This window comes from Cygnus olor, chromosome 2, assembly GCF_009769625.2.
Source record: "Cygnus olor isolate bCygOlo1 chromosome 2, bCygOlo1.pri.v2, whole genome shotgun sequence".
NCBI lineage: Eukaryota > Metazoa > Chordata > Aves > Anseriformes > Anatidae > Cygnus > Cygnus olor.
In genome coordinates, this window is record NC_049170.1 from 15,297,613 (window position 1) to 15,320,342 (window position 22,730).

At 40.4% G+C, this 22,730-nt stretch overlaps 2 long non-coding RNA genes across 3 annotated transcripts in view; one reads left to right on the forward strand and one right to left on the reverse strand.

The window, feature by feature from the left end:
• Window positions 1–15,209, reverse strand: LOC121065457. Of its 2 annotated transcripts, none has more exons than XR_005817074.1 (2): window positions 15,022–15,209; window positions 1–480 (listed from the first exon to the last, which is right to left on the reverse strand). It is a non-coding gene; the product is annotated as an uncharacterized LOC121065457 (long non-coding RNA). The 2 variants fall into 2 exon arrangements; XR_005817073.1 differs by lacking the exon at window positions 15,022–15,209 and adding an exon at window positions 617–902.
• LOC121065456 overlaps window positions 14,770–22,730 on the forward strand; it is a 15,787-nt gene continuing 7,826 nt past the window's right edge. The window contains exons 1-2 of the long non-coding RNA XR_005817072.1: window positions 14,770–14,894; window positions 18,632–18,784. This is a non-coding gene — a long non-coding RNA (uncharacterized LOC121065456). The remainder of the gene's footprint in view (window positions 14,895–18,631; window positions 18,785–22,730) is intronic.

Here is a 22,730-nt window from a genome sequence, read left to right on the forward strand (position 1 = left end):
ACACTTATTATCGTCCTGTGGTTTTCAATTAATAAGTTCACAGCTAACAGTTTTTAAGTACAGTGAATCATGCAAATTTCCATATCACAGCAGCTAATTTATTTGTTTATTGGGGAATAGCAGGCACCACATGAATCTGTTTTTGAAATGAATTCCAAGTAAGGCAGACAATTTTGGTCCGAGCTGTGGGGGGGGGGAGCAGGAGGGACCAGCAGGATAATGTAACGCAGCCTCTGCACAGCGCAGGGTGTCTAACACGGGATACGAACATGAAATGAGCAGCAGCACAGACCTAATATCCAGGGGACTGATCCTGAAGCCCAGCCCTCCCTGACTGGTGGATTTCTGGCCAGAGCCAACGTGAGTGTATCTCCAGGTCAGAATGATAAAATCCAGGTGCTTTCAGTATATGATTGCCGATGACTTCATTCTGTCTTCCACGTACAGTTCCAGCTTTTGTTCCCCAGGCAGTTTTCAATGCTGGTTGCAAACACAAGGATCATTAAGTTACAAGCTGGATTTATTTACCGTTTGCAGCTAGATCTGAGAGTAGTTGTCTGTTATACCAGATTTTAATTTCAAGCCTGTCTGATGGGCATATAAGATGTGTTCTTACCTGTTCTTGCAACTTTGCACAATTATGCTTTGGATTCTGTTCTGCCTCTAAGAGCCATAACAGAGCTCAGAGGAAGACTCAGGCAAGAAAGATGTAGCAGAGTGGCGTGCCAGAGGTTTGCAGGGCACAGGAATGTTGTGACTCGAGGTGTTGCTGCTGCAGAGCTCAGGCATGGGCTTGACACCTGCAGATAGCTTTGCAGAAAGCGCATTAATCTGTGGGCATTGCTAGAGGTTTGCTGGATTCCAGCAGCGCAACGGCTCTTCTCTACGTGCATGGCTTTCATTCCGCATTCATACAAATAATCTTCTGCAACCCATGGGTCTGCTCTCAGATTGAAGCTGCCACTGTGCTTTTGGCCTGCTCTTTGTGGGGAGGGAAACCAGGTAGAGATGGTGGTGACTTGTTCCAAGGGAGCAATGCCTTAGGCAAGGGGCTGGGCTCCAGATTCGTCAAACTAAATTTTAGGCACCTGAGACCTAAGCTATATCATTGGTGAAGGGAGGTTGAGAGGTTATCTGTCAGCTATGACCTCGTGCCTTGATTTCAAGTTTGGCTGTCAATGCAGTGCAGGAGGACTGAGGTCCAAACAGTGACTTGGTGAGATGTCAAAAGCAAGGGGGTGGTTCTGCACCAGCAGTGCCCTTCCTGCAGGTGGTGGGTCACAGGATCACCTTTCTCAGCCCTCTTCCCAGTCATCTTTCTCTTATTATTTTTCCAATCAAGCTGAGATATGGGCTAAACATGTCCACAACCTGTGCATTTTGGCTGCTGTATAAAACAGAACTAGTCTGTCTTATTGTAGTCATTTTCACAAATTATATCCCTTAAATGCTTATACAATGAGGCTATAATTTAAACCATAATTTAAATGTAAAAGTGACAGGGGGCCTTAGCAGGCTATCTAAGGGAGAGGTTGACTGATGTACATGATGTTTGAAAGGAGATGAAAGAGTCACTGATACAGAGAAGCCCATTCCAGATAATGGCAGCGGAAGAGGAAATGGTTCCTGCAACATGACAGATGAAAGTGGAAGAGGGAAACACTTATGTAGCTGTGAGAAGGAATTTGTCTGGCTGTGACTGAAAAAGAAAAGATGCTGAAAAGAAACAACACCATGAAAAGGGAGAAAAAAAAAAAAAGATGAATATTTTTTAATAGGGAAATAGACCATTGGTCAGAAGTAGGCAACAACTTCAGCAGAGTGATACAACTCAAACATTTCCCAATGCCTTTCTTCATGCAGGATGGATATTCACATCAAATGCTGAGATTTAATTAAAAACATATTCAACTGAAGAACTCTTCTGTCCTATATATGTATTTTTTTTCATGTTTTTCATTTTCTCTAACTATCCAGAATGGAGAAAAGGCATAATTCCTGCAATTCAAGGAACCTGACTTGAATTTGATGGTTCCTTTTACAACCCATAAAACTCATATGGCTAATAAAGAGCATTTCTGACCTTTCACATTAAGATCACTCTGACTGCTTCCCACATATTCAGCCCATCTGTCTTCCTCTGGATCTGTACTTCTTCTCATCAGGGAAAAAAAAAACCATACACACACACACAAAAAAAAAAAACAACTCAACAACAACAAAAAACAAACAACAGAAATAGGTGACAAAAAAGTGACTATTTAAACTGCAGAAAGCAGCAAAATACTCAAATATTGTCTTCAGAAGTAGATTACGTTTTGCTGTTTAAAAGAATAAAACTCAGCTGTCCCACTGTTTTCACTCAGTGAAGATGAATCCAGAGCATCATGGCAGATGGAGTCTAGAATACCCCAAAAGCTAACATCAACATATTTTCACAAGCACAGGGTTGCTGTAGCATCACTTTTGTCAGGAAAATTTGTTCCTTTTAAACAGAATGGAGCATTAGCAGGTCCCCAACTCAGACCATGTTTCTCCAACAAAATTTCACGTGTCTTTAATAAGAAATAAATAGGTAACAGGAAAAAAAATATATTTTTATTGTGAATTAAGTGATCTCAGTGCAGTACACCGAGTGCAAACTCTGGCCACAAACATGCTTAATATGTAAATAGTTCTGTTTGTAATCAAAGCCTTCAGAAATTCAGTTTCTGGAAGAAAAAAAAAAGTCATACAAGCTTCAGCACTAGGGCTGACCCACTGAAGTCAGCAGAGGTACCTTCTTTGCCAAGGTGGACTTTGACCCATGGATTCACAATGAACAAAAATTATTTCTTGAAGAGTTGTTTAAATAAGTAACAACAGGCTCACACAGGAGAAGAGAGCATGAAAAAGAGAAAAAGAGAGAAGGGGAATGAAACAATCAGAAGGGAGGAAGGAAGGGAAAAAAAGAGAAAAAAAAGAGGCTAGAAATGATCTAGAGGACAAATAAAGACAAAGGGCATGCTTAAAGCACAGGAGAAGAAGATGACAGACAAAAGAAACAGGAATAATGACAGGGAGAGAGTGAAAAATTAAAAGAAAAAAGAAAAACAAAGGCTTAAAATAAGAGTGGGTACTCGGAATGCTGAAAAGAGAGATAGAAACAATAGTAAGAGGGGAAGAGAAGAAAGACTGGCATGAGGCCTTGGTGGCACTGTGAGGAGAGAGGCTTGAAAAAAGCCTCAGCACAACAATAGAGGGATGAGAGACAGAGGCACGAGGGGGGCAGCACAGATTAAATGAGAACCAAATGTAACCGTAACAAAGGTTCTGAGATGTAGGCAATGAAAACATCTTAACAGGGAAATGTTTTGTATGTGTGTGTGCACGTGTGTGTATTTTCACATACTCAAAAAGATTCTTTATCTCAGCCAAGAAACACTCCCTCCCCGCTCCCCCCCCCGCCAACCCAGAACAGCTCAGTCTCAAAAACAAAGGCAAGGAACACTCAATGTCACTCTGGACTTCAATTATTATTTCTTTTTCTTTTCTTTTCCTTTCTCAATTTTCAAACAAGCACCTCTGTGGAGGCTGCCCCTCCTTAAAATCCATTTTTAAAATTCTCTCTTGCTGTGATGGCTGCAAAAGATGTGACAATTGGCAGGCTGCTGCTGTGCTGAAACTAGTGTTTGTTGTGCTGACCAGTTTTCTAGCTGTTTCCTTGTAATTCTTAGATAGCTTTTCATACCCGCTTATTGTCTTTTCTCTTGGAGTGGAAGAACTTTAAGATGGGGCTGTCTCTGTGCCTGTGCAGCAGCCAGTGAAGGGCAATATTAGCAAAGGTTCTCCCGTGATTTTTGCAAGTCACTTTTGAAAATTTGTTCCTGTTCCTGAGGGATTCAAAAACGGCCTTTATCTTGGTTGAAAAGAAGTATTTAGCTGTAACACTGCATTTCTGTTTACACATGCCACAGCAGAGCTCCCACAGAAGCCTCCAGACCTGAAGGGAAGTCATAGCAGCATCTACACGGACTGATGGCTATGGCTCCCATGATGCTGGTGCAGTGGGGTGGTAGGGGCTGTGTAGCATGGACTTGTCATGCCAAACCCTGCAAGCTCCCTTCTCACTTTCCCGTGACCCACTCTGGCAGGTGAGTGTCCTTGTTTGCGCACAGTCCCACAGGGTGGGCTTGTATTGGCCCAGTCACCCACAGAGCACAGCAGGAGCCAAGAGAGCATGAGGCAGAGAAGCAAAAAGTGTTCTCGTTTATGGTGTGTTGTGTGCTTGGGGGAAGTAGTAAATCCTGCTTCCTTTGTGCCCTTGTGAAGTGTGCAGGAGAACTCCCTTGCATGTGGACCTTCTCTGGAGAGGGTTAGAATTTTGTCCTCTCCAACCCGGGTGGCTGTCCCCTGTCACACAGCTTTGGTCTGCTCTGCCCTGACTACCATTTCGTTCCTGGTGCCTGGGACAGCAGATACCTCATGACCATATGACAGGAATGCATCTATACTGCTCAAACATCTGATGGAAAAGACGGCTGTTGATCCTGCTGGGGAATGAGTGGCTTTATGAAGCACGTGCAGGGTAGTTGTTCAGTTCTCTTCTGTAAAACAGCACAGAAAGATAGCAACAGCTTCTGCTACCTGCTGCTCAGACAGGTGGTACAAGAGCCCCTAAATCTGTGTGCAGCAGTACGGGGATATATTGAAGATGTACCTTAAATATTGACTGTCACTGATATTTCTTGTCGATTTCTGTTTTTCAAAAGACAGCTGCTGCCAGACTCAAACAGGTCACTCGGGACAAGAAGGAGAACATGGGAGAGGAATAAAATGCAATTATTTACAGTGTAAACGAGCAGTTTTTACACAGAGGGTGATATAAAAGTGAGGGAAGCAACAGAAGTGAGGAACAGTTGCTATCTTAATAGAAGAGCAGCTTCCTGCAGCTTCCTGGTTCCTTAGATTTTTATTTTAATACGTTTGTACCAAGACCAAGCAAAAGAAACTCTTGAACTACTAAGTGCAAATTACGGGGCAAAGTGGGGAACTGCCGTGAGTACTGTGCTTCAGAGGAGCCAGTGCTCCTAATGTACTGCTCAGGTACCGTTCAACACACAGGTTGAAATAGGCTTAAGTTGTAAAGTTTGGATAAAAAACTGCAGAGAATTCCAAGTTTCTCTAAACCTATTTGTGCATATGTTACGGGGAGGTTGCAAGAATGAAGTTCTGCAAGTGAATTTGAATTTCCCAAAGGTCCGGGCTGTACTTTCATGCCAAGAAATCGCATTATTGAGTTTTTAAACAAATGATCATTAATGATGATCTTAACGATCATTGACATTGTTCTTGTAGAGGAGCCAGGGAAATGTCACCCAGTGCAATCCTTGCTGCTAAAGGGTTAAACACTTTCTTGGCTGAGGCAGCTTGCTGACCTAGCTGAGAGAAAAAAGCTATAGGTCAGCGAGTGAGATTGCCCTTCCTTTAGAAGAACTGCCCAGACAGTCCAGGAAGATTACAATAAGTGTGTAGAGACTAAGCTAGGAATTAGAGACTAGGGAGTGCTGATTTCAATTCTTTTATGTGCAGTCTTTGGGCTGAAATCCAGGGAGTTGAATTAGCATAAACTGTTCCGGTAACCCCGAGGATATATTGCTCAGCCCCACCTAGCTGGAGGGCTTGAGCACCACCATACTTGGAACTGCTGACACTCAGACAGGGAGCTGACAGACAGAAAGATAGATTGGTCTGATCGGGTAAGCGGAGGCATGGCTAAATGATTTACACAGGGCAAAAGGGAATGAGGAAGGGAAAAAGACATTATTAATAATCTTTAGATTTCTTTCATTCTCCTCTCATTGAGGCTTTCTCTTGTTCTCCAGCTCTGAGATAAAAGCAGGTGGTGAAGGCAATGCTGAACACATTCAGCACACTCAGCTGAACACAATTCACAGAAATGGAGTTGCATTTCAGTCAATGCACAGGAAGGTAGGTTGTATCAAAGAAATAAAATCTGGATAATGCAGGACATGATCCTACTGTTGGCCCATTAAAAGGGTTTGGAGCCTTGGAACAACAGCAACAGAGAGGGTCCTCAATCTACTACTTCTCTAGGTGGAGCAGTAGCAGAACAAAGAAAATGTGGATGCTTTGACAGTCGTCAACTGTAGATACTAGAGCTGATAATTTACCAGCAGCACTATCTCCAAATTAGCATCCTGAGTGTTTGGAGATGCCAGACAGCCAATGGCAGCCAGATTTACAACTGATAAGCTCGCTGTTTGAGCTCACAAGTACCCAGCATCCTGTGTCAGCTGGCTGGCACCTGTTCTCACAAAAATAATGCAACTAGTGTATTACACTCTGCAACAGCAGTGACAATGTGACCATGAGTAGCACCATGTTTAATTACAGTCATACTTCACCTTCTGGAATTAAACAGTGGGAAATACCAACTGTGAATTCATCAAGAAGAGATTTGGTTAGGAGAAGAGGGGAGTGGCTGTGCATTGGTTCAAAACTAAAGTCACAGATGGAGCTGGTAAGGCAGAGGCCTGGAAATGTCTGTAAGAAGCTGAACGGGGAATCTGAAAGCAATTCCTTAAAGTTCTGCCAGCTGAAGAAGACAGTGCAAAACCCTAATTAGAAGTCTGGTGAGAAATCTTTCTGGGGAAAACCACCTGCAGGCAGATTGCTTTCAAATGTGGTCTTGCAAATCACTCTGAAACCAAGGGAGCCAGCCCTAGCCATAGTGCTTTTAATGCATGGAGACAAGGACCATCTCCCCTCCATGCTGACCTGTGCTCCAATGCAATTACCTCTGCAGCTGATTGTACAAGCCTCTTCCTCACAAGTGGGAGCTATTTTCATAGACCTCATTGTTTTAGACAGTTTTAGAAATGATGGTCTATTTCTAATGTAAGAGAGCCCTGACAGTGGCATCCCTGCTAATGGACTGTAATTACAGGATTGATCCCACATCCCTGCCAATATGAACCCTTCTGTGCTTTCTAAGGCAACAACAACAGCATAAATCAATGGTCTGCCACGACAAGCTTCAGTGGATTCAGGGTGAGTAGACTTTCCTCTATACACAGTAAAGCTTGCTAAATGGGGACAACACACACCTGATTAGCATAGTATCATTAGCTTATCTCCGTGGACATGTGAAGGACTGTCCTTGCATTGTGCTTCATTTAACAGCTGGCAAGAAGCTGATCGTTTTCAACATAGGTCTTTACACTTGAGAGTGGCATTATCTGTGTTAGAAGCAGCAGCAGGAGCTGCAGAAGACATAGAACAGATGTTGAACAAGACTCTCCCCTTGGGGGAGAATGATCTTTTTCTTCTGTGAAGACATGGCACTGACATGTTATTGGATAGGAGCAGGGAAACTATCAGAGCACAGACATTGGCTTTACAGTCTCTCATGGATCAAGCAAGGAAAATCATGCTAATAAAGAGGAACACTTCTTTATGGAGCAATAAAGACTTTTTTGGTATATTCATGAAAAAGGATAGCTACTTCATATTTTTGTATTTGAAAGTGAGGCGTCTGTTATGTCACATTACTAAAACTAAACTTGTAAAGGATAACAGATCTGATTCACCCTATATGTTTTGACAGGAACCATTAAACCTGTTGCTCAAAAGCCTTGGTCCTATTCTGAGCAAAGTTTCAGCTATTTCTGTTCCTGGCTATACAACCTACTGAGGTAGGTTCTGACCCTGAAAAACAGATTTGGCCTCCTGGTTTGACTTCAGACCTGCCTGGTCACTACAGGCTTGTCTAGTAATCTTGACTCTTAGCTGAAGCCAGCTTCTGTCCCTGGACCTGCTTTGCCCGCGTTGCTGGGGTGCTGCAGGGCTAGGTTGCTGAGAGCCATGCCCTACTTGCTTTGCTGCTGTGCTCAGCTCCTGACTTGCCTTCCTTTACTGAGCAGCCCACTCTCCCGTTCCCTGACATCTAGGGTCTTTTTTTGTGTGTGTGGTCACTTGTGTGTACCCAGCAAAGACACCTAGATGCAGTAATTCTCATTTCATTGACAGTAGTGTCCTTGACATGATGGGGTCCTGTAGCAAGCTTATGCAGAATACAATTCTTTTATGGTCTTTTACAGTCAGACCTGCTACTCAGTAACCTAGCTGGATCTAATAACACCCAATGTCTTTGTCAGATTCAAATGTTCTGAATGTCCTAAAGGATGATCTCTAAGTGAACAACAAAATAATATGTGCTTCTAATGAATCAAGAATCTGTGTATGCTGTCATGTGAATCAAACTGATGAGTTAGTGCAGTGGTTCAATTAAACTCAGAGGGAAATGATCAAGTGATTTATGTAAACCAATTGCTTGAACTAGAAGATATTGCTGCTTATTAACAGATAGAATTGTTTCATCAGGCTTTCCCCTTTTTGGCATCCTATGTGGTCCAAGTCCAACAAAAAAAATGTTGTCTGAGGGGACAGGAAAACAATGCCCCTGCCATCATGAAGTATACCCAGAAACTAAAAGGTTGGCTAAGGAATTTATGAGACTTTGCACAACATCATGTCTACTGGGTCCAGATAAAAGCAAGAACAAACAGATCAAAAAGGGGCCAGAGAAAGAAAATGTGAGTCTGGAACTGAATCTTGGTGTTAGTGTCCAGCTGGCCACATTATTAGACAGATGGCAGGTTCAATATCAAGCCCTTGGAAGGGTCATCCCAGCAAATTACAAAATCTGCCAACTGGATATGGGAAAAGAAGAAAAAAGACAAAAAGCCAGATCTATCATGTCCATCTGTTGGGCAGACGGACAGCCAGAGAAGGAGTTCTCATCGTCCCATGTAAGTATGGTCCAGGGCTGGACCTAACTGATAATTCCTCAGAGTACAGATTATACCAAACAGATATCTATCTTTGCACAATACAAAACGATGACTTGTCTTGTAGACGTGTTCCAGGCAATCTTTTTCTAGATCTATTAGATGAAGTATCTCCTATCTTCTAGTACTCATTTCCATACTCCCATTTGGTTGTCCAATCTCCTTTGTGAGGGCACAAGGACTGGCAACAGAAGAACTGTAGAAATGTAGAAAAAGAAAGCATTTGGTACAGGGTCATTGATCTTAGTACTAGCCCAAAGTAGCAGTGGAAAGTTCTGCAATGGCCTCCCAGAGATATGCATTTGAATTAACTTGTTCCCTGTGCTGGGCATAGGACAAGCATGGTACTTGTCCCTAAAATGAACCTACCAAACTTTAGGTAGATATCCATTCCTTAGGTACCCCTTTCTTTTTCAATCAATATTTCTCTGTCCTGAGGACTGTTGTCCATTATACAACACACAGCAGCAATATTTCAATGGAAAAGTCTTACAACCTCACAGAGATTACGTGGGACTTCAAATAATGGTGTGAATTGGAAATATCATCTGGAGAGGAGATCCCATTGCAATACTCCCTGAAAATTTTGTTCTAAGCAGTAGATCCTTCAAATAAGTGACTAGAGGATATAGTACCAGCAATACCAGTTAGGACCATGACATCACTGCAAACTTGCCATTCAAGGCTGCTTAATCTTTGTGGCCAAGTGAGAACTATTGTGCAGCTATTATATGATTTTTTTTATGCTGAACTTGATGCATCTTTTGCGGATCTAACCTAGACATCTTTTGTTTGGAGCACAAAGGTTTAGTACATTGAGCCTTGAGATTTTAGATGGCACCTTTAAAACCTTAACTATTTTACACATGATAGCACTGTTACAGGAACATGAAGAAAAAGTATATCAAATGTTGTATTCAAGCCCCAAGGCTCAACGTGGTAATGAAGGTCGCCTCCAATGTTCAAAGGTACATTGAGACACTGAAATACTTTTTTTAACAGTAACATTTTATTTTGATTTACCTACCATAGCTAGTAGCTTGGGAATTATGATACTGTCACTAACTTACAATCATTTTATTTCATGGTGCAGTATTGCCCTCAATGACAGAGAATATTTGCACCCTGTGTTTTGTTCAGGATGGGATTTAGGGTAACAGGAAACTTTAATCAGGAAATTAGTTTCTAATACACACTTCATATCTGAACTAAAACTGATGTGGATGCACCTGTAGCCAACTGATACAGCACAGTTCATGTCTACCTAACCTCTCTCTCACTCTGTCTAACTCCCAGGCAGGGTAAATGTATCTACATGGAGAACTGGGAACAGTCTCTAGCCCATGCTGAACCCTGAGCCATGCCCATTACTTGTCTGAGAGAACGTTGGATTGTCTGATCCAAAGACATGTCACGTACCATGTTAGTAGTTTTACAGTATGGATAGTGTGTGCCAGTGCTTGGGGCATGCCCTAATCTTACTCAGTTTACTGGCACAGCTGTAGCTGTAGCATCCCAGAAAAAGGGTAGGGGTTTTGAGGATAGAGAGAGGCAAACCAGATTCAATTACCAGCTCCAGTAGATGTGCTGCTGAAGCCTACATAGATGAGTGGTTCATATTTCATGGGGCTAGAAACTTTTAACACTGTAAGAGATTATGGTCATCCAGATCTGTCACAAAGAAGTAGAAAGAATGATTTTTATGGAGGTCTAGCATAATAACTGGAAATTTGAATAGGAAAGTAATGGAGAGCCCATGACAAACCTTTAACTTTCCTCTGCTTTTTCTGAGCTGCAAGAGGGGAAAAGCTGACAAAGGCAGACTCCGAATGAAAGCGAGCTGGTACTCAGTTAAAGGTGCTTTATCATCTGCACTGCACACTGCTGCATCCGTAAGACAAAGCATCTTACATGCACATTGTTAACATGCACTTGCTAGGGACCCAAGGGTCAAAGACTCGGGGGGGGGAAGGGGGGGGGGGGGGAAACGACAACGACACAGTTTGTGAAATAAACAGTAATGAACTGAAGATTTTTAAAACACTCAGTAAACATGTGATTTTTATAAGGCTCATGAAGGCATCAGAGACACTATTTCTCAGCTTTCCACGTTTTCACATTCACTATGATTTCCTGAGATTTCTGAGAATTTTTGGGTTTGTTAAGAAGTGAATGAAAGTGGGGGCAGTGGCTCAGTTTCTCAGAGAGGACAAAGAAACACATGGGTTGATGTGCTAGTATCACAACAAACTAAGATAGACACCAACCAAATTAGGAGAAACAGAGCTGGGGTTGTGCCTCCTGAGCAGGGGAGCACTTGCAGACTTGGACAAAGCAGCGTTTCTACACCAGTCACAAAGGATCCCGCCACTGCTTGAGTCAGCAAGAGCAATGCTAACTTGTCTCGTCCAGAAGAAATTTTCATCACTCTTGACTCAGTGAAATCCTTCAGGAGGCAATATTTATCCAGGCAGTATCTTAGTGTCAGTAGGCAGAGCAGCAACACAGCAGCACCCATGTAATTGAAGCCACAGCATGCCATTGCACGTAGTGAAAGCAGCTCCAGACAAGGTTACCAGATCTGGTGAAGCAAAGCCCATATGAGATATTGTGGCCATTAACTTTCTTTGTCTTTATCCTTTTCATTATGTTTGACAGCAGCAGGCAGCAAAGAGAAGGTTTTGCCATGATGCAATACCCAGAGACAAAACGTGTGACAAAATTGTACTCAGTAGGCAAGGTCCCATTTATAGTTTGATTGGGGATGGTCTTATCTGTTTTCCTTTATGCACAGAGACAGTGATTAAAGACTCATTTTCATTTCCTTTTATACCGTACTGTTATCATCCAGATAATTTCAGTATCCTTAATCAACATTTGGAGGAGTAAACAATGTTATGCTAGTAACAGTCTTGTGCCATAAACATTTCTTAAGTCACACAACAAGATCACAAGGAGGGTAAATAGCAGATTGTCCCATTTTTATAGAGAGAGAAATGGAAAAGGAGACTGGTAAAGTGACTGGTCTATGATTATAATAGCATGTGTCGGGCTGGGGATTCCCAGCTGTCCTGTATTTAAAAAACAGAGAGTTCTGCATCTCAGGTTTTGCCATTCTGCATGAAAATCTCATAAGTGAATTAGTCTATAGATTTTAGCATGAAGAAAAAATCCAGCTTATGGAAAGATTTACTCCCATTCAGTACAGGACAATTGCTTCGGTAACAGGGCAGTGGATGACTAGAGAAAAAGATACACAAGTTACCACTCATTACCTGTTCCACAAGGAAAAAGCAAAGATGATGAACAAGCTTGTTAACAGATATGACACCCCAAGCAACCATGAAGCACTTGCTGAAACAGTTGGGATTTTAGTGCCAAACATCTTGATCTTATCACTATCACATTACATGACTAAATAATACAGAAGTGAATGTGATGTGTTCCCTCCAGTGACAACGTTATCCCATAAATGGAAAAGTGTGCAAGAAAGAATGTGCTATATAAGCATAAAATATAGATGTAGGCCTTAATTTCTACTAAAATCAATGAGCCTGGCCTGTGCTTTGCACTTGTGTAGCACATTCCATCTTCCCTATGTTATTGCCTCACCAATTAGAAAAATTAAAAAGCCAAGATAGGGCGAGCAGCTGCAATATCCAACAAACAACACAGAGTCCAGCACCTCAAGAAAATAATTCATATTCTCCATAAAAAGAAAAAATGATAGCAAACTTAAATGCCTAAAATATGTGACTAGTCCATTATCTTTATCTCATATTCTTCCAGTTTGCTTATCGCTCAATAATCATGGCACTCCTGACAAATCCTCTGAGTTTGGACAGCCTAGATAGAATTTTAGTCTGCATACAGGTCTCATCTTAAGAAGCTGGGCAAGAGATCTATTTTTGACCTCCTGTAATGTTATGATTTACCTTTCTAAATTGCATTCTCTTTTTCCTGAAGTGCTGAAGACATGACATTTTTTTTCCTTTTCTTGTTTTGTTTTGAATGCCACTATGACTCAGCTTGTCTGTAATCACTAAACAATGGGAACATGACAGTTTCTGGCAGAGCATGTGAGACATTTTATCACTGTAACAGACACTCAAGATGGTATGATTGCAAGGGGAAAAATATGTCGGGTCAAATTAAAATACAGACCAGACAAGAAAAATTAGCATCAAACCTATATTTCAGACACCATGCAATGAAGTTTCATTACATGTGTATACATAAACAGTATGAGCCACAGGAACAGGATACAAAACAAGGAAGAGAGTGCTCTCTTCTTCCACAAAGCCAGATATCCTCCTCCAAGTGCCTGCAGGAAAGACATCCTAGCCAGTGCAAGCACCTGACCTGTGCATGCTATTGTACAGGTCAAAGCAGCACTAGGGATCCTGTACCTGTAAACAGTGGGGACCAAGTCTTGATCCTGTGCTCAATGACTGTTAATTGCACAGTATAGACACATTAAATGTTCAAACTGTCACGTAGGTGTCCATCCCAGCCCCACCAAGCCTGCCTGTTGAGGCTTGTTAACAGATATGACACTGAACCACTGGGGCTGCCCTGGGTAAGCCCAGGCAGGTTTGCTGGTTTGTAGGGTTCATGCTCATGCTGGATGCATTGTATATGGGCAGGGCTGGACGTGTCCAACAGCTGGGAGTCTGAACTCAGTCACTGTGTGGCCCCACTGAGGCTGGTCAATAGACCAATTAAAGCCAACGGTGAGGAAAGGAAGATCACAGTCATGGTACTTTTACCTATTTGACTATTTCATTCTTCTGATACAGCGGACATGGCCAAGAGATCTCAGTGCTCCAGCTAATGACTGGGATCTGGACATACAGAACAAAATGGAGGGGCAGAACTAATTCTATGTTCACCTGAACCTTTTGAAGATCCTTCTGTCATAAGTGTTTTCCCTAAGTTCCAGAGATCCCTGAGTTTATGTGGTTCTAATGACAGATGAGGTACAGTTAGGTCTAAAACTGCAAACCCAGGATTTTTTGTGTGGATGCTTCTGAGAAAATATGGTTAAAATTGTGTGAAAATTAAAATGGTCTCTACACATCCTGATTCTTGTCAGAATTAGTATCTAGCCAGTTAGAAGATATTTAGATGTTATTCTGACCTTGTTGTCTACAAGAACTGTCAGAAAGCCTGTTCTTACAGGAAAAAAAGCAAACAAACAAAGAAAAAAAAAACTATTCCAAATAACCAAGTAGTGGAGACTTCTGTGGGCAAAAGAGCTCTCAATTCAAAGCTCTGTTAAGACAAAACTCTCCTTGGCCTCTATGAACTTTGAATAAACTTAAAAGTAGATCATGGATATCACATTACTTCAAATACTTTATTTTCTGCATAAATCCAGCCTACAATGTCCATGAAGGAAAAAGACCTAATTACTATCCGGGAAATGACTGCCTTATCCACTGGGGAAGAATGCCACACATTCCTCCTGTTCTTTCCTACTTTGATTCTTAGGAGACAAAATATTTGGTTTCATTTTTCTTTTAGTAGATAATATGCCAACATTAGCTGATATGAGGCTGTCACCCGCTCACTCTTTATAAGTAAATTACTACAAGCTTACTGTTTAATCTTGCTGATTGGCAAGTCTAAGAAATATATATCTGTAAAGGGACCTGAGCTGTTAATCAGTGTGCCAGCATCAAATTAAAAAATGTTCTCTGTCATGCAGATGATTGGCTGGCTAAAGCAAATAAGACAGAAGTCCAAGAAGCTGCTGTGCCTTTTTCTGTGAAGTGAACAAACTCTTTCATGTCACGTATTTCTATACAACAGAATCTAAGCAGAACACCCAGGGAAACCACACAAGAAAGGCAGATGTTTGGACTGACTTCCAATCACTACTTTTTGATTGACAGGTTGGTTGGCTTTGTGTAGCTGCTGAGGAGACCTGCATGGGAAGTGGGACCTTTCCCAGGAATTGTGAGGCCACCTGCGACTTTAAACCTTCCTTCCTTCTACAAGCTAAATGGTACCATGAGGATTCCAGTACTAGGAATGCTGGTATGTCTGATCCCTCTGCTTGAGTTCAGGGAAATGGTTTTAAATGGTTTAGAGATTGAGCTCATGCAGTAAATCACATGCAAGATTTTGTTAAATTATTTCATGCAAATATTTAAAAATCAATTACCTATATTCTTCCTTGAGTTCTGTAGCTGGTCAGTCGGTTGCCAATTTAGGTTGCTGTTGCTGGCCCACGAGCCTGCAATATATCAACCAGTATGTGGAAGTTGGTATATTTTGAATAAATTAGGTCTAAAGAGAATAAAACATTGCAGATTGCTTTTTAGCCCAGACATTCCTAAAAGACATATTCAGGGAAGTGGTAATTCAAGAATAACTGGATAGGAAATTGCCCAATCAATGTAGTTTGATGTTTACATATAATTTCACAATATGTTATTATGCTAACCACTTGATTGGCATATATTTATATTGTCATGCTTTCCAAGCACTCAGGAAATGTGGACCTAAGGAAGGGGTGATTTCTTTGGGAGATGAAATAGTTGTCAAATGCAAAGAATACTGATTGCTGCTCCACTTTGCTTACCCATTTCTGCCATCCTTAACAGAGAAATAAAATGGCAAAGCCCAGTGCGGCTGACAGGTCACAGATGAAGAACAACATTTTCTGAATCCAAGAGAGTTCAGCATCTTTGTGCTAATGGCTTTTTACCATTTTGACCATAAAGTGCTTCGAAAATCTGTTGCAAAAACTTTCAGCCCTAACCTGCTTTTCACACCATCATACAGCGTGGAGTTGAGTCTATGTTAACTCCGGTAAGTCTACATTTTAATATAGTTTCCATTAAGCCTGTGCAATAGTGCTTTCTCCTCACAAAGGAAGGGTTTTCACTCTAAATAAGCAAGCAAACATTTCATATTGGTCCTTGCTTATCACAGTTAGTCCTGTCCTTATAAATAACATTAATAGTTCAATAGCTTTTGTACTTTTGCCACACTACCACTTAGTCAGTTTCCATCAATCACATGCTGAAATAAATCTCTGATAGAATCAAATTAAGTGCTCTGTGAACAGTTTACATCACTTCCCGAGCTTGGTCCCTGAACAAGGACTCTCCAGTGCCTATTGAATATTTACTTCTTGCTACCCACTGCACAATACATTCTATTGCTCTTATCCAGAATCCCCATCCTTAATGAGTCTTTTAGCATGTAGAAGGGAAAGGTTTATAAATAACTACGCGATCAGAAAACGCCCTCAAGCACTTCCTTTTGCAGTATTTACTAACAGCTTTTCTATGTTATTTTTTATTATTTATCTTGAGTTTAAAATCAGACTTTATTGTGTCATGTTCAATATTCTACGGGAAAATATATATAGCAGATCTTGTCTCGCCAACTGCCATTCACAAATTGCCTGTAAGATGCAAAGCAAAGTGACATGTAGCCCAGAAAGTCATTATATGCTATGATAGATCCAATTGTGTCTGTCCCTAATGGATTCTTATATAAGTTCTGCCCTTAAGGTTACTTCCATGAAAAGCAACATTCAAGAAGCTAGTCCCCATTCTGGAAATGGCTGCATGGACATATCTCTCAACAGGTGGTTCCTGTTCTTTGGCCTGAATTCAAAGTAACCCCTACAGAGCAACTCTTTGCAGACTATTGTGATAATTAGGAAAAGTATAATATCCCTGGACATATTCAGAATAAATGAACCTAAATGTGGCATGAGTAAGCTTAACTAAAAGTGTTGCACTGCTCTCCTTCTGCCTTTGATTATGAGCAGGAATCGGTGTTAAAAATCCCATCCATGTGAAAAACTAGGAATCTGTCCATCATTCTAGAGCAAGTCCAAAACCAATTTAGAAAAAAAGGCTTATAACCTGCAGTTCCCATTTCTCCCATTATGAAACCTATAGAATAAAACCATTCCTTGGAGAAGAATTGCTGCCATTGTTGATTAATTTGACTGTTCATATTCTTGAAGTAATTATCTAAAGAGTAAAAAAAAAAAAAAAAAAAAAAGCAAAACAAAAAACCCTAGGTTTAGAATGAACAGTTGTATTTACTTCTATCTTACACAATATTAAATAGTCTTAAGTAGAAAATAATCTCTCCTTTCATTCTTCTAGCAGCATTTACCTGTTGGCTTTTACCTGTATACAGCATTTACCTGTATACACCTATTCATTTAAGGAGGAAGAAATATCTGCTTCTGCTTGTTTTTTATATATGTTTTTCCTTTTACACAGGTTTCCATCAGATCAGAACTGGAAAGACTGACTATAGGTTCATAGAATCCTGGTTTCGTTATTTCTCTTGTTGTAGAAGATATATATCATCTGATGGGTCAAATTCATAATCATTTTCAGATTAATCAGATTTTTTTCTCTGATTTTGCAAATAATTATCATCACAGCAAGAATTATGAATATTATAAATGGAAAATCTTCCTCTTTATCAATAAAGTCATTGGTTTCTTGCAGAATTTGAAATGAAAATCTTTGGTGAATACAGTAGAATTATGTACAAATGCATCTTACTTTATTTTACTTTATTTTTGTTTTTAATCCTGTAGAAAAATGTTTCACATTTTAAAGCATATTTGCTAGAAAAAGGAAACCTGAGGTGGAGTTTTTCCAGGAATTTCCATGAAGAACATGGACATGGAATTTTGCCACCTTTATTCTTCTCAGAAAGTGTTTTCATGTTAATATGCTAAGGGACTCAATTTTGCACTTTTGCAACACATTTTCAAAGAAATGTGTTCATATAAAAACAAAAACAGGTACATTTTGTTAAGAAACTCTTGGCTTTAATCTTTTTACACATATAAAGATTTTTAGGTTTTGTACAAATAAGGACTTTTAATGTAGCTTTATGTTTACTTGATATTATTCTGCACAGTTTTATATGCGAACTTGCCAAAAAGTATTTCTAGATACATTTTGCTTGATACAATGTAGGATCTTCAGTTTCATGTCCATTACTGCAATGTATATGTGATTCTGGTGTGCCACTTCACTGTACAACGTACTTTGCTATTTCACAATGATGAATGGAATAGGATGGTAGCACAAACTTTTAACAAAGTTCAGAGACCACAATAAAGGTGGATCTAAGAGCTAATTCCTTCTGTCAAAACCACTTACATAACTGAAGGACCTAAGCATTGCTCTTCCTTTACAACTGCAGTAAAGCCACTAAGATGTCAACTCAAAGTAATGGGAAGGTCCTTATTCTCCACTTCAGTAGTGCTAAAGAAGCTAATGATTATTTATTTATTTATTTTGTAAATAAGTCAACATGCAGCAGAACCATAAAACATCATTTTGCTCCTTCCAAAAGTGCTACCATGTAATGTCTGTAGCTTTGGTTTTTATTTAATTTTGTGATTAAAGTTTTTATTGATTTCCCTGCTGTGTAGAATATATCAATATCTTTGGTTTCAAAGGAGCATTCAGTAGCACAGAAACACGTAAGGACTCAACATAGAAGCAGGTGCTTTATTTTAAATTTATGAAACCTCCATAGCAAATCCCCCGAGCATGCTCCCAGCAATACCTTTCAATTGTGCAACTCAGACTCTCTTGTTGAACCAAGTCCCTTTGGTGCCTCCCCATTTGCAGGCCTGTGTTTTTTAACTAGAAAAAGGCTTGTTTAGGAGTCAGTAGGAACCAATATTGTTATATAGAAAGCTTTTAAGCCATCAAGTGAATTCCATTAAAGTTACTGTAAATCATGTGTGCTTATCCCTTCTCTGCCATTGGCAGGTTATCGCATGCTGCCTAGGAGATGCTGCCTGGGAAAGGAGGCGAGAGAGGTCCTTTTGTCAGAGCCTATAAGGATGAGTATGCTTTGCACTTCTCCTGAAGAATTATAGCCTGGGCACAGCATGAACAATGACACCAATGTCCTGGCCACTGGTAGACACACACCTATACATTTTATGATGTTTTACACCTGTGATAAAAATTCCATTTGTTCATGTTTACAAGACTTCAGACAAAGCCATTGTCCAATTTCCACACGTGTTCTCCCTCCAGAGCTCAGCTGTTGTATAGTAACATGTTTTGAAAATGAACATACTGGCAACCTTGTATGGGGAAATCATTACAACTCATCTCTGAGTGCATGTACATAACTCCTGGTATGTCATGAGGAGACCAGGCCATGGAGGATGAGTGAACTAGTAAATAACATAGGTAGAAAACCCTTTCACAGAAAATACAACCCAAATCCCCTACAATACTTGAGAACTTTATTGAATAAACAGAGAAAAAGACAAAGAAGCAATAAATAATACAAATTAATAAATATTTATTTATAATAATTATTATATTAAACTCTTTAATTTATAGAAATTAAATAAATAAAACTGGAGCAGAATTTACCTGAATGAACATACGAGATCATTGATGTGGTTTCTTTGGACAGGAAGGAGGCTGCCTAATAGCCTCCTTGACAGGCCTCTGTCTGATCAGTTCCCATTTCTACTTGAGAGACATTCCACATCTAAGTGGTTTGTAAAGGGTTAATCAATTATTAATGATGTCTGAATAAATAATAGACACAAGCCATGCCACAGCCGGATGTAAGTGTTCTGGCATACAGTACTATTGTTAGTGATGAACCATGGATAAAGCAACCTGTTGACCGATTGGACTGCTTACAACCTTATTAAACATCTTTGAACAGCTATGAAAGGTGTTAGCAAACCTTTGAATGTATTTTGCAGGTAAATCCTCAGTAGAACATGTAATCCTTTTCCCTTTCATTTTATCAATCCATTGCTTTTAATCTCTAAAATCAGAGTGGAGCATAAGGCAAGGTGGCAGAGGCGTATGTGCATAAACAACAGAGAGAGAGCGAATGTTAGGAGGGCCGAAGCAAGCATGCTGTGGCCTGTGCTGGGAGAGGAGGCGGGCTGAGATGGCTTCTCTTCAGTAAAAACAACATGCTGAAAGAATTCCATAAACACAGATGAACTTTGTTTTACTACAAGGGTGGCCATTCCTCTTGGCCCTATGAGCCACGTGCCTGAATCTTTGTGTGGCTGAGCGCCATGAGACGCATACCTCAGGGACCCGAAGGGAAGGGGACCTCCAGGAGAGTTTCGGAGGCAAGAAACACTAGCTGCTCCCCAGGGCCCTGTCGTCACAGCCGAGGACTTGGTGGTGTGCAGTGGCTGCTCTGCTGAGTTTCCCAGTGACCCCCCCCCTCAATGGCAATTTTGGCTGCCTCTGCTGCCAGGGCTCTGGCTCGCTCAACAGAGTGCAGCCCACATACCACCTCCCTGCACAGTCCCTTTGCCACATTTTGCCCAGGTTTAGCCCCAGGACAAGTACCACATTTCAGCTGCTTGCCAGCCTCAAGCCACCACTATTCTACAAGAACAAAAATGAAAAATAACCTGGAGAAAGGGAAAAGTGTGCTTATTTTACTAACTATGGCTGTTATCTCATGCTGTCTTTGTTAGTTTGTCCCATCTGTCTATTTCTTATTGTGTGTAGATTAGGTGACCTGGCCAGTAATCCTGTTTTCGTGATGAGATTATCCCAATTCCTAAACAAATTGATAAAAAAATCTGCACATCCTTGTATCTTCCAAAATCTAAGAGGGGACCGCATTCACCTGACTGACCACTGCACTGCACTACAAGACTCAGTCCTCCAGTCTTGACAAAAACCATTAAATTCCTTGGGAATTTTGTCTCAGAAGTTATGAGGTACTATTCCTGTTATGGCTTTTAAAATGAATTTGTTCCACTCTCAGGTCATGTTCAAACCACCACCAACTAGTTAGTAATATTATTATTAAGGTCTTAAAACAGCATGTTTTAGTACACAGATGCATGGTCTCTTTTTAAGCATTGGCAGAATATTTCCATCCTGCCAGGCTTAGTTTCAGATATCTTAACCCCACAAAAACCTTATCACTCTTCAATGGAACACCACAAAAACCCCTAACAAGCAGACAGGGAAACATTTGTTCCTCCTTTCCCCTTCCAGAACATCTGATCATTCAGGACCCAGCATAAATATTTCCTGGCTGACTTCACCTTGCATATGAACCATACTTTGAGGGTTTTTCTCCCTTTCTTTTCTTTTCTTTTTCTTTTTCTTTTTCTTTTTCTTTTTCTTTCTTTTTCTTTTTCTTTTTCTTTTTCTTTTTCTTTTTCTTTTTCTTTTTCTTTTTCTTTTTCTTTTTCTTTTTCTTTTTTTTTCTTTTTCTTTTTCTTTTTCTTTCTTTTTTTTCTTTTTCTGTTTCATCTTTTTCTTTTTCCTTTTTCCTTTTTCTTTTCTTTTTCTTTTTTCCTTTTTCTTTTCTTTTTCTTTTTTCCTTTTTTTTCTCTTTCTCCTTTTTCTTTCTCTCTCTCTCTTTTTTTTTTTTTTTTTATTTACAAGCATCGTTGTAATTTGTCAGCAAGCAACTTGGGCCAATCTCACAAATAGTTTAGTTAACAGCTTATGAAATGAAATGATGTAAGGGACCACTCTAAACAGGGTCAATTTAAACAGGCTGCCAAGTCTGTAATCTCAAGGGACTTGGATTGGGTTTAGGGGAGGAACCAAGCAGTGTGGGCTTGCAAAGATTGCTGCCAGGTGGGCTACAGATGTTCAGATTCAGTCCACTTGCATGGCATTCACCTAGGGAGATGCTAATGCAATCCTGTGCATGTAGAAAATTAGCATGCACATACACATTTACCCCGCAAAGGCCTCTCTGCAGCTCTGCATTTTAAAGCACCAAGGTTTATAGGTACAGTAAAATGGCTTCATAGGAAGCCACAGAGCTGCTTATATCAGCCCTGAGTTTGAATTCGTTTAGTCAGCTATCTCAAAAAAGCAAAAACATAGCAACCCTTACTGTAGATGGAAGCTGGGTTTCACGGCACATGCAGCTGCGGTCACTGTCTTGCAGCTGTTAAATGAAGAAATACCATGTGAACACTTGGTCTGGTTTCAAAAGACCTAAAAACACTAGCCAAGAAAAATGGTACATCACGGTGCTGCTTGGCCACTTGCCAAGACAAAGAAACTTGTAGATTTCTAGGGACAAGAGGCCATGTGAAAGGAATTTTCCTCCTTTCAAAGGCACATCAAAATATACTGGAGGATTTATTTATTTATTTATTTTGCGTGCTCTTGGCAAAGCTTTGATTGATCACTAATGCAGTATCAGCAGTAAACTCGCATCACTTAAAGAACAACCAAGAAAACAAGGCAAAGGGGGATATTTTAAAACTGTCGGCCCAAGGTGCAACAAAGAAGTTTAATGCAGAATTATTTTACATAAAGAAAAACAAGTAAATGGATAAGAGTCCCCAAAAGGCAATTAAAGCTCGATGTTTATGGGGAGAAAAGGATTATTCTGTGGCAAAGGCTCAAGAAAAAACGCTATTGGAGTAAAAGGATTTTTTTTTTTTTTGACTCAGGCTCAGACATTGGTATGAGCATGTCAGCAGGCCAAAAATGCAGTGATGCAAAGCAGAGATTTACAAGTTGTCTCTGTAAGACCTACCTTGGCTCCCCAAATGATATAGATGCAATGCTCTGCTAATGGCCAATATTAATTTGGAGATGACAGTGCTCCACACAGGGCTTACCACACTGCCTGAGCTGATGCACATGCCCCCCCATGGAGCTGCAACTGTAACCTCCTTTCACCACCTGCAAAAGAGGTACTGTTCCACTGCATCTCATTTGCATGAGGAACAACCACATGTGTATCAGGAAACTGTCTTAGAGTCAACGGGAAATTTCACTTGAAACGCAGCACAAAAATAGCAAGCTTTCTTGTTGCTTTTGTTTGGCAGTTTTTCCAAAAGGATGGAGAGGGATGTTTAAAAAGCCAGGCATAGGAACATAG